This window comes from Callithrix jacchus, chromosome 17 (genome assembly GCF_049354715.1).
Source record: "Callithrix jacchus isolate 240 chromosome 17, calJac240_pri, whole genome shotgun sequence".
NCBI lineage: Eukaryota > Metazoa > Chordata > Mammalia > Primates > Cebidae > Callithrix > Callithrix jacchus.
Window position 1 is genome coordinate 7,806,864 of NC_133518.1, and position 14,338 is coordinate 7,821,201.

The following is a 14,338-nucleotide window of genomic DNA, read 5'->3' on the forward strand; positions in this document are numbered from 1 at the left end:
CTTGTCTTGTGCAGTAAGATCTTTGAACTCATTTCATCTTTGAGCTTTTCAGACATGATTTTTCACCCAGTTGGCTTTATCTTATTAAGCCAGTTTTTATGATGGAAACTTTATTGAAATAATTGTACATTTACAAGCAGTAATAAATAGAAAACCTGTGCACCATTTACCTAGTTTCTCATTGTGCACAACTGTAGTATAATATAATACACTATCACAAATAAGATACTAAAATTGATTTAAAAACCTATTCATATTGTTTAGCTTTTTTGTCAATTTTAATTTTTGCCTGTGCACATTAGTGGTCTGAGTATGTGTAATTAGTTTTGTACAATTTTAGAACACGCTTAGGCCCATGTATCCACCAGTCAAAACAGTGAACATCTGCATCTCCACCCTGATCCTTCTGTTGCCTTTCATAGACATCCTCAACTCTGTCCCCACACTCTTTTGTAACCACAAATATGCCTCTTATTTCTACAATTTGGTCATTTCAAAAATGTTATGTAAACACAATGACACATAACTTTTCGGCATTGGCAGCCACAGTCTGCACCTTTTTGGGATTGGGCTACCACAGTCTGCATCCTGGGCCCCAGTGCTTCATGCTCCTCCCAAATGTAAAATAGATTCAACCTTTCAAAGCTTTCCAAGAGTCTCACCCCATTTTAATGTCACCTCAAACTCAAAAGTTTCATCCAAATCTTATCATCTCAATGATGATATCAATAATGTGATATCAATAAATGTCATCATCAAAAACACATAAATCATGTGCAGGTGTGATTTCTTGGTATCATACAGCAAGCACTGTTCCTGGGACTCAATACTTGTCCATCTATGGGCCTGTAAAACTAAAACAACAACTTTAGTTTGGCCAACAAAGACCACTGCCTGGATACTTTCCACATTTGCTCAAGGCCTGGGGGTTCTACAATCAGTAGGTGGTGAGGTCAGCCAGCCTTGTGCTTTCCTTTAAGGGCAGTGAGTTTTTCAGTCCCTGGCCTGGTTTAGAGATGATTTCCAGGAGCCAGAGTGTAGAGTCAGAAATCTTAGAAATCTACCTGGTGCTCTGGTCTACTGCAGCTGAGCTGGCATTTGAAACGCATTCCTTCACATTTATACAGGCAGAAGAGTCTCTCCCCACACCACCTCCATAACCACCACATGCCCACATGAACTGCAGCTAGGCTACTGATCATGTTCACTTAAGGCCAGGCCACTGCCAAGTTCACTTAGCTTGTGGAGAATGCTGCCAGGCCAAGGACTCACCCTTCAGGAAAGTGGGCTTCCCTTTAGCCTGGGCAAGGTCCAGAAATGCCATCCAAGAGCCAAGGCCTATAATCAGAGGCCCCCATAGCTGACTCGGTGCTCTAACCCGCATGGCTGAGCTGGTATCAGAGCTGCCTGACAAAGTCCCCTTTACTTTCATCTGCTTTTCTAGAGCAAATAGCATTAGAACTACCGCAGCTAGCAACGTGCTTGGTATCACCTGAACCAGCAAGGCTCTGAGTCCTCACCAAGGCCCATAGTGAGCACTGCCTGGGTATTGCTGCTGATTGTTTGGGATCCAAGGGCTCCTTAGTGGGAAGGTGATGAATCCTTCCAGAAGTCACTCTTTCTCTTCAAGGCAACAGGTTCTCTTTTGGCCTAGAGTGTGTCTAGAAATGTCCTGGAGCTAGGACCTGGAATGGAGTCCTCAGACTCTACCTGGTGTATCTACTATGACTGAGCTGGTAGGTATCCAAGTGGCAAGATGAAAACCTCTTTACTCTCCCCTCTCTTCTCCTCAAGCAGAAGAAAGGAGTCTCTTTCAGAGCTGTGAGCTGCGCTGCCTGGGGTTGGAGGACAGATGGCACAGACACTTCCTTAGCCACCCTGGCTGGTGTCTCACTAGGTCATATGCCCTCAAATTCATGGGCTTTGAGCTCAGCAGAACAATAGGACTTGCCTAGAGTTGCAGCTCTTGTGACCAAGACCACCCTTTAAGTTTATTTAAGACTCCAGAACACTTTAGCGCATGGAAGTGAAGCCTGCCAAAACTCAAGTTCTGACTGCTGGGATGTGCAATTCCCTTGTGGCTGTGGATTACCTAAATGTGCCCTACATGGACATCAGCTGAGTTCTGTCTGACATTGGCAGCACCAATATCCAATGCAAATTCCCACAGTCACTGTGCTCTCCCTCCCCAAAGAGCACAGATTCTCTTCTCTTGCCAAGCTGTCACTGCCAGAGTATGAAGGAGAGGTGGCATCAACATTTCAAGACTGTCTGTCTACCTTCTTCAGTGACTCTCAGCAATGTGATGTTAAGATTAGGTACCGTGTTTGCTCACCTGATCTTTGGTTCTTATGAAGATCCTTTTTTTGCATAGTTATTAACTTTGGTGTTCCTCTTGGGAAGATAATCAATGGAAGCTGCTATTCAGCCATCTTGTGCCATTCCAAGTCCCCAAATGTATAATGTCTTAAACACTATGTAAGGTTTTTTTTTTCTGTTTTTCTTTTCTTTTCACCAAACAGACTAAAACAGATGTTCTTGATTGGCAGGCAGCTTCCCTCCATACCACAATTTAGAAATTTGCCTTGTAGTTTTACCATCTTCAGGGGTTTGGTGTCAAAATACATTAAATTAAAATAATAAAATTAGGAAGCCTTGCCTGAAAGTGCATGCATCATTTCAGCTCACATCTCATCGGTGAAGTCTAGTCTAGCATGGTCATAGCTACCTGCAAAGAAGCATGAGAAATGTAGCACCTTTATATCCCTAACGGTATTCATCATTTTAATTTACTAAAATTATCTTTAAATCTTAGCATTGTTTTTCTTGCTTGGGGCTCAGGTGTTTTATGATGATTAAAATTTTCTTGTTAGACATTCACATCCATTATACTTATGAACTCTTCAGAGTAAGCTTTAGTACTTCGTGATCTATTACTGTCATTATATGTCCCAAAAGGTTAATTCAATTAAGTAACCTTTCTTGCTATTATTTCTGTATGATAACTTTTGAAGGTATGACCCAAATGGATGAATTATTACTTTCAAAGAGCTTAAAATATAGTCTTGGTTAAATGGCTTACCCAAGGTCATAAGACACATGAATTTTAGAAACAGCCTTAGGATTCAGACATCCTACACCTTCTTCCACTACAGTTTTTAGTACAATGTTTACTACAGTACTCCAGTACATCACTCACTGCTATTTTGTCTTTGACCCAAGCAATGCACAGAATTGCATGCCTCATCTTATTGATGAAGGAAAAATAGGTAACAAAAAACCCCAGGAACAATTTAAATTGTTTGCAAATATGTTTAAATTAGTCATAATAATATTTTATTTATTTTTTTAAATAATGGTTCTAAAAATATATATCTTTATCCATATAAATATTATTTTGTTGTCCAATTAAAGTACTTTATGATGCAAGAGTTAATGAAACATCAAATAGTATAATGCTACATGAAATAATTATCTTGAACCACACCAAATATTAAGGTTAAGTTTTGCAAGCATGTTTTCTCAACATACTGATTCTTATAATTTTGCTTTCAAGACATGATAGGTAGAAGAATGCCCCCCAAAGATGTATCCATGTCCTCACCCCAGGTACCTCTGAATATGTTACCTCATGTGGAAAAAGAAGCTGGGTAGAGATGTCACACTGCTAGCTTTGCAGATGGAAGAAGAGGTCATGCATACAAAGTGCATACAGTCTCTCTCTAGAAACTAGAAAAGGCAAGGAGATGGACTCATCTCTATAGTGCCTTGAATAGAATGCAGCCTACTGATATCTTGATTTTAGCTCAGTAGGACCTATATCAGATTCTTTTGAACAGAACTCTAATATAATAGATTTATGCTGTTCTAATCCACTAAGCCTGTGGCAATTTTTGTAACCAAAATAGGAAACAAATATCGATTTAAGTATCTGGAAGTGAGGTGCCACTATAATGTACTAAGTCTTTAATTATTTATAAGTTAGCATATATTCAAAGGTATCATATATTAATATTTATTTTCCTCCTTTGTTATCTGCTATTCTTGGGTGAAAAATCAAGGAGTAGAGTTACAAAAATTTTTACCTCTAGCATTGGGTACTCCAGTGTAGAAGGCTGAGAAGGAGAAAATTGTGCTGCTATGTCTTAATAGAAAATACTGACAAAATAGTGATATATTCAGATGAAGAATCAAAGCAGTTACTTTTGAGGCTTTAAGGTATTATTGAGAGTCGTCTTGAGATTCTATGAACACACCCCTCCACCCTAGAAGGGGAGGTGTGTCTCAGTAGACATTTGTTCCAACAGAAGAAAATCCTCTCAAGTTTGACACTTAAGTCACTGTTTCGCCTCATTGAGGATTTGTCTAAATATTAAATAATGGAGTTTAGAATAGGGTGTGTTATGACAGTAGCAGTTTTTCTGCACCAACAAAATATCAGATGTCTATAAAGACTTAAATATTACCATATGAGCAGATTGCATTTAACTAGACCTAAACCCAGCACTGTTTTACTTCACCACTGTTAGCAAAAGTCATTTTCTGCTAAAAGTTGAAAAATGCATGTTGCTATTGCTTGTTTTTTAAACCTTTAAATTATTCAATTATTGAGGTTTATGTAATATCATTTTAATTGTATAAGAACTTATTCTAACCACAACCTGATATTAAGAAGACATTGCTTATACAAAAGCAAAAGCTAAGAATAAAATGGAAATACAAGTTTAAAGTTCTGAACGAGCAGCTCATTACTGTGTCATAAAATAATTATAGTGACAGAAATGCTTTTCAGTTAAAAAAAAAAAAACTACTGCTATATTTCAGTGACTTCTTTATTCTTACAGTGGTTCTCTGCTCATTGGCCCCTAACAGAACAGGAAACTGTGACTAAAGCCTCACTATGATTTTAATAATTTGCTTCCCTTTATATGCTTCTTATTCTTTAATACACATTTCTGAAATGTTATTTGGCTGTAAATTATTGCCTTTTTGTTTTTCCATAAACTTATTTATGAGAAAAAAATGTAACACCATTACAGCAGTATAAATTAAAATGAACTGTAAGACATGTGATTTAACTGTATTACTTTCATGTTATTTTCAAATATATATTTGCATAAGGTACTAACACATATGTCATTGAGCTCAACAAAATCATCTGCAATCATACTTACAATGTTCTACCTGCTGATTTACAGATTACTGACAGAAAAATTATTCAATTACATCTCTGCTACAATAATATGTATTTTTAAAATACTTATATTTAAATAATATATCAAGTAAACTCTCACCCTCAATGTAAAAGCAAACCTGTAACAATGAACAAGCCTTACATTTTAGTATATTATGGTTTTGTAATGTTCTTGATATTTTTAACAAATTATTTGAATGAGTTTCTTTTCTCCATAAGTAATGATCAACAAAGATTTCCCCATCTATAATTAGTATTTACTAAAATAGGTGATGTAGTAAGTTTTATTTTTTTCAGGACGAATTATCATATTATATCCTCATCCTTCAGCCACTTCAAGTTCTTATTTGGCCATAAAATTTCTTAGGTGCTAACATTGTGGATTTAAACACATTTTAATTTAAACCACCAAAAATGAATTTGCAAACTGCTTGAGAAGTTAATTTAGCATTTCAAAGGAAAACATAATTAGATACTATGGATCAATTAAATTGCTTAATGAAAACTTGGAGGAACATGGTTAGAGAGAAAGAAGAAGTGTGACTTCCTTTAATATAATAAATTATTATATTTTTATTATACTATAGTTGTTTGCTACTACCTTTACTGTGTATGGTGCATTTGCCTATGAAAAGAAATGGCTTTTCTTGCTTTGCTCTATTTACATCCCAGGCTATTTTCTTCCCTTCCAGCTCTCCTATTCTGAACATAGTACAGGTGGAAAAATATATAACGACAAGGTCAGTCATCTGCAAAGCCTCTCTTTCCTCCAGCTCTTTACATTCTTTTCACCTTACTTTGCTAATTGAAAGCTGGCTCTCCTGTAAAGAATTGTTTGATCCTGCTGTTCTCTCAAGTGATATCTAATTTCATTTGCTGCTTTTAATCTTACCAAGACTGGAGAAGTATTTCATGGTGTATATGTGCCATATTTTCTTTGTCCAGTCTATCATTAATGGGCATTTGGGTTGGTTCCAGGTCTCTGCTGTTGTACACAGGGCCACAGTGAACATAGGTGTGCATGTGTCTTTATAATAGAATCATTTATAATCCTTTGGGTATATACCAAGTAAGGGGATTGCTGGTTCAAATGGAATTTCTATTTCTAGATCCTTGAGGAATCGCCACACTGTCTTCCACAATGGTTGAACTAATTTACACTTCCACCAACTGTGTAAGAGTGTTCCTATTTCTCCACATCCTCTCCAGTATCTGTTGTCTCCATATTTTTTAATGATGGTCATTCTAACTGGTGTGAGATGGAATCTCAATGTGGTTTTGATTTGCATTTCTCCAATGACCAGTGATGATGAGCATCTTTTCATATATTCGTCGGCCTGATAAATGTCTTCTTTTGAAATGTGTCTGTTCATATCTCTTGCCCACTTTTGGATGTGCTTGTGTTTTTTTTGTTTTTTGTAAATCTGCTTTAGTTTTTTAATAGATTCTAGATAGTAGCCCTTTGTCAGATGGGTAGATTGCAAAAATTTTTCCCCATTCTGTTGGTTGCTGGTTCACTCTAATTATTGTTTCTTTTACCGTGCAGAAGCTCTGGAGTTTAATTGGATCCCATTTGTCTATTCTGGCTTTTGTTGCCATTGCTTTTGGTGTTTTAGCCATGAAGTCCTTGCCTATGCCTATGTCCTGAATAATATTGCCTAGGTTTTCTTCTAGGATTTTTATAGTGTTAGGTCTTATGTTTAAATCTTTAATCCATCTGGAGTTAATTTTTGTCTAAGGTTTCAGGAAGGGATCCAGTTTTAGCTTTCTGCACATGGCTTGCCAGTTTTTTCAAAACCATTTATTAAATAGGAAATCCTTTCTCCATTTCTTGTTTTTGTCAGGTTTGTCAAAGATCAGATGGTTGTAGTTGTGTGGCATTGCTTCTGAGGCCTCTGTTCTGTTCCACTGGTCTATGTGCCTGTTTTGGTACCAGTACCATGCTGTTTTGATTACTGTAGCTTGGTAGTATAGTTAAAGTCAGGTAGCATGATACCTACCTCCAGCTTTGTTTATTTATTTTTTTTTTTGCTTAGGATTGTCTTGGCTATACGGGCTCTCTTTTAGTTCCATATGAAGTTTAAAGTGGTTTTTTCCAGTTCTGTGAAGAAGGTCAATGGTAGCTTGATGGAGATAGTGTTGAATCTGTAAATTACTTTAGGCAGTATGGCCATTGTCACAATATTGATTTTTGCTAACCGCGAACATAGAATGTTTTTCCATCTGTTTGTGTCCTCTCCTATTTCCTTGAGCAGTAGTTTGTAGTGCTCCTTGAAGAGGTCCTTTACATCCTTTATTAGTTATATTCCTAGGTATTTTATTCACTTTGTAGCAATTGTTAATGGGAGTTCACTCATGATTTAGGAGAAAGCCTATTTAAAAGAGAGACTATATCTATGGTCTGCAGTTAGCCTCCTTCCCTTCTCTCTTGAACCAAATTCAATAACCATTCACCTGCACAACTCCTGGGCAACTACTCCCCACGGGCAAATGAACACTGCTTCACTAAATCAAATAATCAGTTCTTCATCTTCACTATAGTTGAGTCATCCATGGCATTGGACACAGCTAGTTGCTTTCTTTTCATTTGTTTTTCATGATGTAAAAATTGCTTGAGTTTTTCTTGCACCTTTGTGGTTCTCTCCTCATCTCTGTTACCACACAATGTCTGTGCCATTCATTGGGTCTCCTCTCTTTATACACATTCTTCCAGTTTCAAGAGTTTAAATACCATTCTTATACTGATGATACAGATTACAGGAGTGAGCTGCCACACAGCCTTAATTTTATTTATTTTTAAGACAGGGTTTCACCATGTTGCTCAGGCCGTTCTTGAACTCACAACCTCAGGTGATCCACCAGCCTTGGTCTCCAAAATGCTTGGATTACAGGCGTGAACCACCATGCCTGGCCAACTTTATTTTTACAAATCAGAGAGATTGGGCCGAGCGCTGTGGCTCACGCCAGTAATCCTAACACTTTGGGAGGTCAAGGTGGGCAGATCACCTGAGGTCAGGAGTTCAAGATCAGCCTGGCCATGATGGTGAATTCCCATCTTATTTTAAAAAAATCACACAGATCAGTGTTATAATTGCAAAAACGAGGTGCTGGATAATTCCCCCCACCCCATTTTTTTTATGAGTTAGAGTTTCCCTCTTGTCACCCAGGCTGGAGTGCAATGGTGCAATCTTGGCTCATTGCAACCTCTGCCGCCTTGGTTCAGGCAATTCTCCTGCCTCAGCCTCCCAAGTAGCTGGGATTACAGGTGTCCACCACCATGCCCAGCTAATTTTTTTTACCTTAAATTTAAATTTATTTTTATTTGATTTTTATAAAACAAAAAAAAATATGAAATGCTTCACAAATTTGCATGTCATCCTTGCACAGGGGCCATGCTAATCTTCTCTGTATCATTCCAATTTTAGTGTATGTGCTGCCAAAGTGAGCACATGCCCAGCTTATTTTTAAATTTATTTTATTTTTATTTTTTTATAGAGAACAGGTTTCACTATGTTGAATCTCTATGTTGAACCACTATGTTGAACCAGCCTCCAGGCTAGTCTCAAACCTCTGACCTCATGATCTGCTCACCTCAGCCTTCCAAAGTGCTAAAATTACAGGTGTGAGCCACCATGCCCAACTTAATTTTGTATTTATATTTCTAAAGATGGTGTTTCACCATGTTGGCCAGGCTGGTCATGAACTCCTTACCTCATATGATCTTCATGCTTTGGCTTTCCAAAGTACTGAGATTACAGGTGGGAGCCACCGTGACTGGCCTTTGATTTTCACAAAACTAAAGTTTACCAACCACACTGGTATAGGAGCCTTTGGACACTCAAAAAAGGCTAACATTTTTTGCCAGGTGTGCAAAAGGACAAATGGGCAAGAGGACAAAGGGAATTGAGGATGTTGGTGGGTTAGTGATTCAGGGTATTAACTACCTAGTCCAGACTTTAGAACTGAATGAGGCCAGAAGGGTGCTATTAGATCCAAACGAATGGCGGCAGCGTCAAAGCCTAAACTCTCTATGAGGTGGCACTAAAGTATGAAATAGCTAAAAGAACAGAGAAAAGTTAGGTATGGGAATTTTGGAGTTTGAGATTTCTGGTGTGTAATATACTAGAAAACAGGGTCTAAAGGCCAGGTGAAGTGGCTCACGGCTGTAATTCCAGCACTTTGGGAGGCCGAGGCAGGAAGATCACAAGGTCAGGAGCTCAAGATCAGCCTTGCCAATGTGGTGAAACCCCATATCTACTAAAATTACAAAAATTAGCTAGGCATGGTGATGTACGCCTGTAATCCCAGCTACTTGAGAGGCTGAGGCAGGAGAATTGTTTGAACTAAGACCCAGGAGGTGGAGGTTGCAGTGAGCTGGGATCACACCACTGCACTCCAGCCTGGACTACAGAGCAAGACTCTATCTCAAAAACAAAGCAAAACAAAAAACCAAGGTCTATATGTTGGCTGTAAAGGGGTGAAGGTCAGTGAGTTTCACAAAGTTCAAGAACTCTAAGACTTGGGTGGGTGTCAGATGGTTTACTCATGAATTGTAAAAGCCATTTCAATATCAAAATCTTCGATAAAATCTGAGGAGTGACCAGGGTAGTGGCAGATAACTATGATCTGAAGTTCCTTTATCATTTTCCATACTCTTATTTGACCTCTAACTTATTAATTGTCATTCTCATGTCAACTAGTTTTATCTTCTTGTCTTCATTTCCTTCTTTGTCCCAGTTAATCAAATTGCTCTAAAAAAAAAAAAAAACCTAAATGACCTTAGTCCTCTGACTCAAGTCACATACGAGAAAACAGTCACCCTTAATCAGGCACTGTAGCTCATGCCTGCAATCTCAGCTACCCGGGAAGCTGAGGCAGGAGAATCACTTTAACCCAGGTGGAGGTTGCATGAGCCGAGATTGTGCCACTGCACTTCAGCCTGAGCAACAGAGCAAGACCCTATAACAATAACAAATCACCCTTCCAGGAACATAATCACATTTGTAGAGGAAAATCATGTTTGGAGGGGATGTTTAGAGATACATTGACAAGTTGCAGAATGCACTGAACCCATTAACTACTATAATGGATTTCCCATTCAGTCTCAAATCATTTCCAGAGGTTGGTAATTTCTTTATTGATTATTTTTTCTTAAATAAAATCAATTAACATCCATTTTATCCTATGCACAGCAGGGTAAAAATAAAATGTATAAAAACTCCTTTGCAATCCCCTCATTTAGTTCTACTCCACAGAATTAACAATTGTTAGTATTTTCTTGTTTATCCTTACAGAATTCAATTTATTGGTAAGAATGATGTTATATAAAACTCATTAGCCAGGTGCAATGGCTCCTGCATGTAATCACAGCATTTCTGGAGGACAAGGTGGGAAGATTGCTTGAGGGCAGGAGTTCAAGACCAACCTCAGCAACACAGAAACCCCATCTGTAAAAAAATTAAAACAAAAAAGCTTTCACCACACAGTCTCTCTCTCTCTCTCTTTCTCTCTCTCTCTCTCTCTCTCTCTCTCTCTCTCTCTCTCTATATATATATATATATATATATATATATATATGTATCTTTTTTTTTTTTCAGATGAATTTTCTCTTTTGTTTCCTGGGCTGGAGTGCAATGGCATGACCTCAGCTCACTGCAACCTCCACCTCCCAGGTTCAAGCAATTCTCCTGCCTCATCCTCCCAAGAAGGTAAAATTACAGGTGGCCGTGACCACACGCAGATAATTTTCTTTTTTGTATTTTTAGCAGAGACGGGGTTTTGCCATGTCAGCCAGGCTGGCCTTAAACTCCTGACCTCAGGTGGTCTACCTGCCTGAGGTCAGGAGCCCTTCACTCGGTTGCAGTCTATATATTTAATATATACATCAAAATATGTTAAATCTGGAAAACAATTTTCACTGAAGGACAAAGTAATCTTTCTAAAATACATTTTAAAATTTCAAAGGGCTAAGAAAGTTATGGATGCAAAAATGATGAAAGAATATTAGAAACACCATCATGCTGGGCTGGGCATGGTAATGTGCACTTGTTTTTTTGTTTTTGAGATGGAGTGTCCCTCTGTTCCCCAGGCTGGAGTGCAGTGGTGTGATCTCAGCTCACTGCAACCCCTGCCTCTGGGTTAAAGTGATTCTCCTGCCTCAGTCTCAAGTAACTGGGACTACATGCATGTGCCACCATGCCTAGCTATGCCCAACTAATTATTTTGTATTTTTATTAGACACAGGGTTTCTCCATGTTAGCCAGGATGGTCTTGATCTCTGGACCTTGTGGTCTGCCCACCTCAGCCTCCCAAAGTGCTGGGATTACAGGTATGAGCCACCTCGTCCAGCAACAAACAGGTAATGTGCACTTGTAATGCCAGCTACTCAGGAGGCTGAGGTTAAAGGATCACCGTAATCCAGGAGTTTGAGACCCCCTTCTAAAAAAAAAAAAAGGCCAGGTGCGGTGGCTCACACCTGTAATCCCAGCACTTTGAGAGGCCAAGAGGGGTGGATCACCTGAGGTCAGGAGTTCGAGACCAGCCTGGGCAACATGGTGACACCCCATCTCTATAAAAAATAAAATAACTATCACAGCAAGATTTCAATAGAGTACACTAAGAGTGTACAAACACTAAATATGACACAAATTGATAGAGCCTTGACTATGTCTCGAGTTATAACTGAAAATACACAGCTAATAAAACTAACATGAGAGCAAAAATTCAGGCTCTTATAGTCAGGAACTGTTGTTTATTGATGGAATCATGTTATTTCCCAGCAATTCAGTTTCCTCATTTATAATTTAGAGTAATGATTGCTAGAAAATGCAGTCTCATTCCTGCAGTCTTTTAATCCCCATTGGCCACGTAAGAATAGATCATAGGAGGCAACACAGCATATCTACAACCATACAATCTGATAAACCTGACAAAAACAAGACATGGGGAAAGGATTCCTTGTTTAATAAATGGTGTTGGGAAAACTGGCTAGCCATGTGCAGAAAGCAGAAACTGGACCCCTTCCTGACACCTTACACTAAAATTAACTCCAGATGGATTAAAGACTTAAACATAAGACCTGGCACCATAAAAACCCTAGAAGAAAATCTAGGCAAAACCATTCAGGACATAGGAGTAGGCAATAACTTCATGACCAAAACACCAAAAGCACTGGCAACAAAAGCCAAAATAGACAAATGGGACCTAATCAAACTCCACAGCTTCTGCACAGTCTGTTTCTTTCTAAAGAAACAGTCATTAGAGTGAATTGGCAACCAACAGAATGGGAAAAAATTTTTGCAGTTTACCCATCTGACAAAGGGCTGAGAATTTACAAAGAACTCAAACAGATTTACAAGAAAAAAACAAACAAGCCCATTCAAAAGTGGGCAAAGGATATGAATGGACACTTTACAAAAGAAGACATACATGAGGCCAGCAAACATATGAAAAAATGCTCATCATCACTGGTCATTAGAGACATGCAAATCAAAACTACATTAAGATACCATCTCACACCAGTTAGAATGGTGATCATTAAAAAATCTGGAGACAACAGATGCTGGAGAGAATGTGGAGAAATAGGAACACTTTTACACTGCTGGTGGGAGTGTAAATTAGTTCAACCATTGTGGAAGACAGTGTGGCGATTCCTCAAGGACATAGAAATAGAAATTCCATTTGACCCAGAAATCCCATTACTGGGTATGTACTCAAAGGACTATAAATCATTCTACGATAAGGACACATGCACACGAATGTTTATTGCAGCACTGTTTACAATAGCAAAGACCTGGAATCAACCCAAATGCCCATTGATGATAGACTGGACAAGGAAAATGTGGCACATACACACCATGGAATATTATGCAGCAATCAAAAACGATGAGTTCGTGTCCTTTGTAGGGACATGAATGAACCTGGAGAACATCATTCTCAGCAAACTGACACAAGAACAGAAAATAAAATATCGCATGTTTTCACTCATAGGCAGGTGTTGAACAATGAGAACTCATGGACACAGGGAGGGGAGCACTACACACTGGAATCTGTTGGGGGGAATGGGGAGGGACAGCAGGGGGTGGGGAGTTGGGGAGAGATAGCCTGGGGAGAAATGCCAGATATAGGTGAAGGGGAGGTAGGCAGCAAATCACACTGCCACGTGTGTACCTATGCAACTATCTTGCATGTTCTTCACATGTACCCCAAAACCTAAAATGCAATAAAAAAAGAAAAAGAAAGAAAGCACAGGGTCCCATGGGATATAAAATTATGAATATCATGATGTAGAATGTTAGCAAAAGAATGTATATAATGTTGCATTTTATTGTCTAGGCAAGGAAATGATGCCATTGAAGGGATGAGAAAGAAGAAACTGCTACTTCCATTTCTGTTTCCCATGCTTAATTGTGAGTGCTTTGAGATCAAAGTGTATATATTGTTTTGCTATGTAAGCATAGTACATTCCCTCACATATAGTAGTAGTGAATACATGATTATTTAATTGAATTGAATTTGTAAAAGAAGCTTTGATTTAAAAATTGACAAAACTTCCAAAGTTTATAAAAAATACCATTTTGAATACTGAAAATAGGTTAAAGCCACAGTATCCACATTTTCTTTCATAACCAGATACTAGTGAGGCAATGGAAATTTCTTTCTGTAATGAGTCACAATGATTTCTATTTTGGGGCAGAAGTTGTTCACTGACAGCCTAGAATTTCTCACTGAAATCTCTTCAAAACCATGTATTTTAAGCTGTTTCAGAGAATATTAAATAAAGGAATCAAAAGTAGAAAGGATAACACAGAAAAGAATTGCATGATACACTGTGTTAATCTTTTCAATGCATGAAATGTAATAGAGATAGAAAGACAAAAAGTCACTGATAACATTTAAAGAAAACCAAGTGAGGACCATAGTGTGAGTATATTTAAATTTCCTAAATACAAAAGGAAAACAATAACCTATCATAAGGACAAATTCTTTTTTGTTCTGTTTCTGCTTTTAAATATAGCATGTGGCGTGTTCTGCAGTAACATGAGACTTAAAAGTAATACAGGGCTTGAAATAGAGCTTTACACTTTGCCCAGTGAAGAAATGTGTGTGTTGCCATGAGATTTTTCTTAGTATATATTAGCAATA

The 14,338-nt window shown here is 38.2% G+C and overlaps 1 non-coding gene across 1 annotated transcript; it reads right to left on the reverse strand.

The window, feature by feature from the left end:
• Window positions 1–8,536: 8,536 nt before the first annotated feature.
• Window positions 8,537–8,643, reverse strand: LOC144580056 (U6 spliceosomal RNA). Its single transcript, XR_013528933.1, has one exon. It is a non-coding gene; the product is annotated as a U6 spliceosomal RNA (small nuclear RNA).
• Between the last annotated feature and the right edge of the window lie 5,695 nt (window positions 8,644–14,338).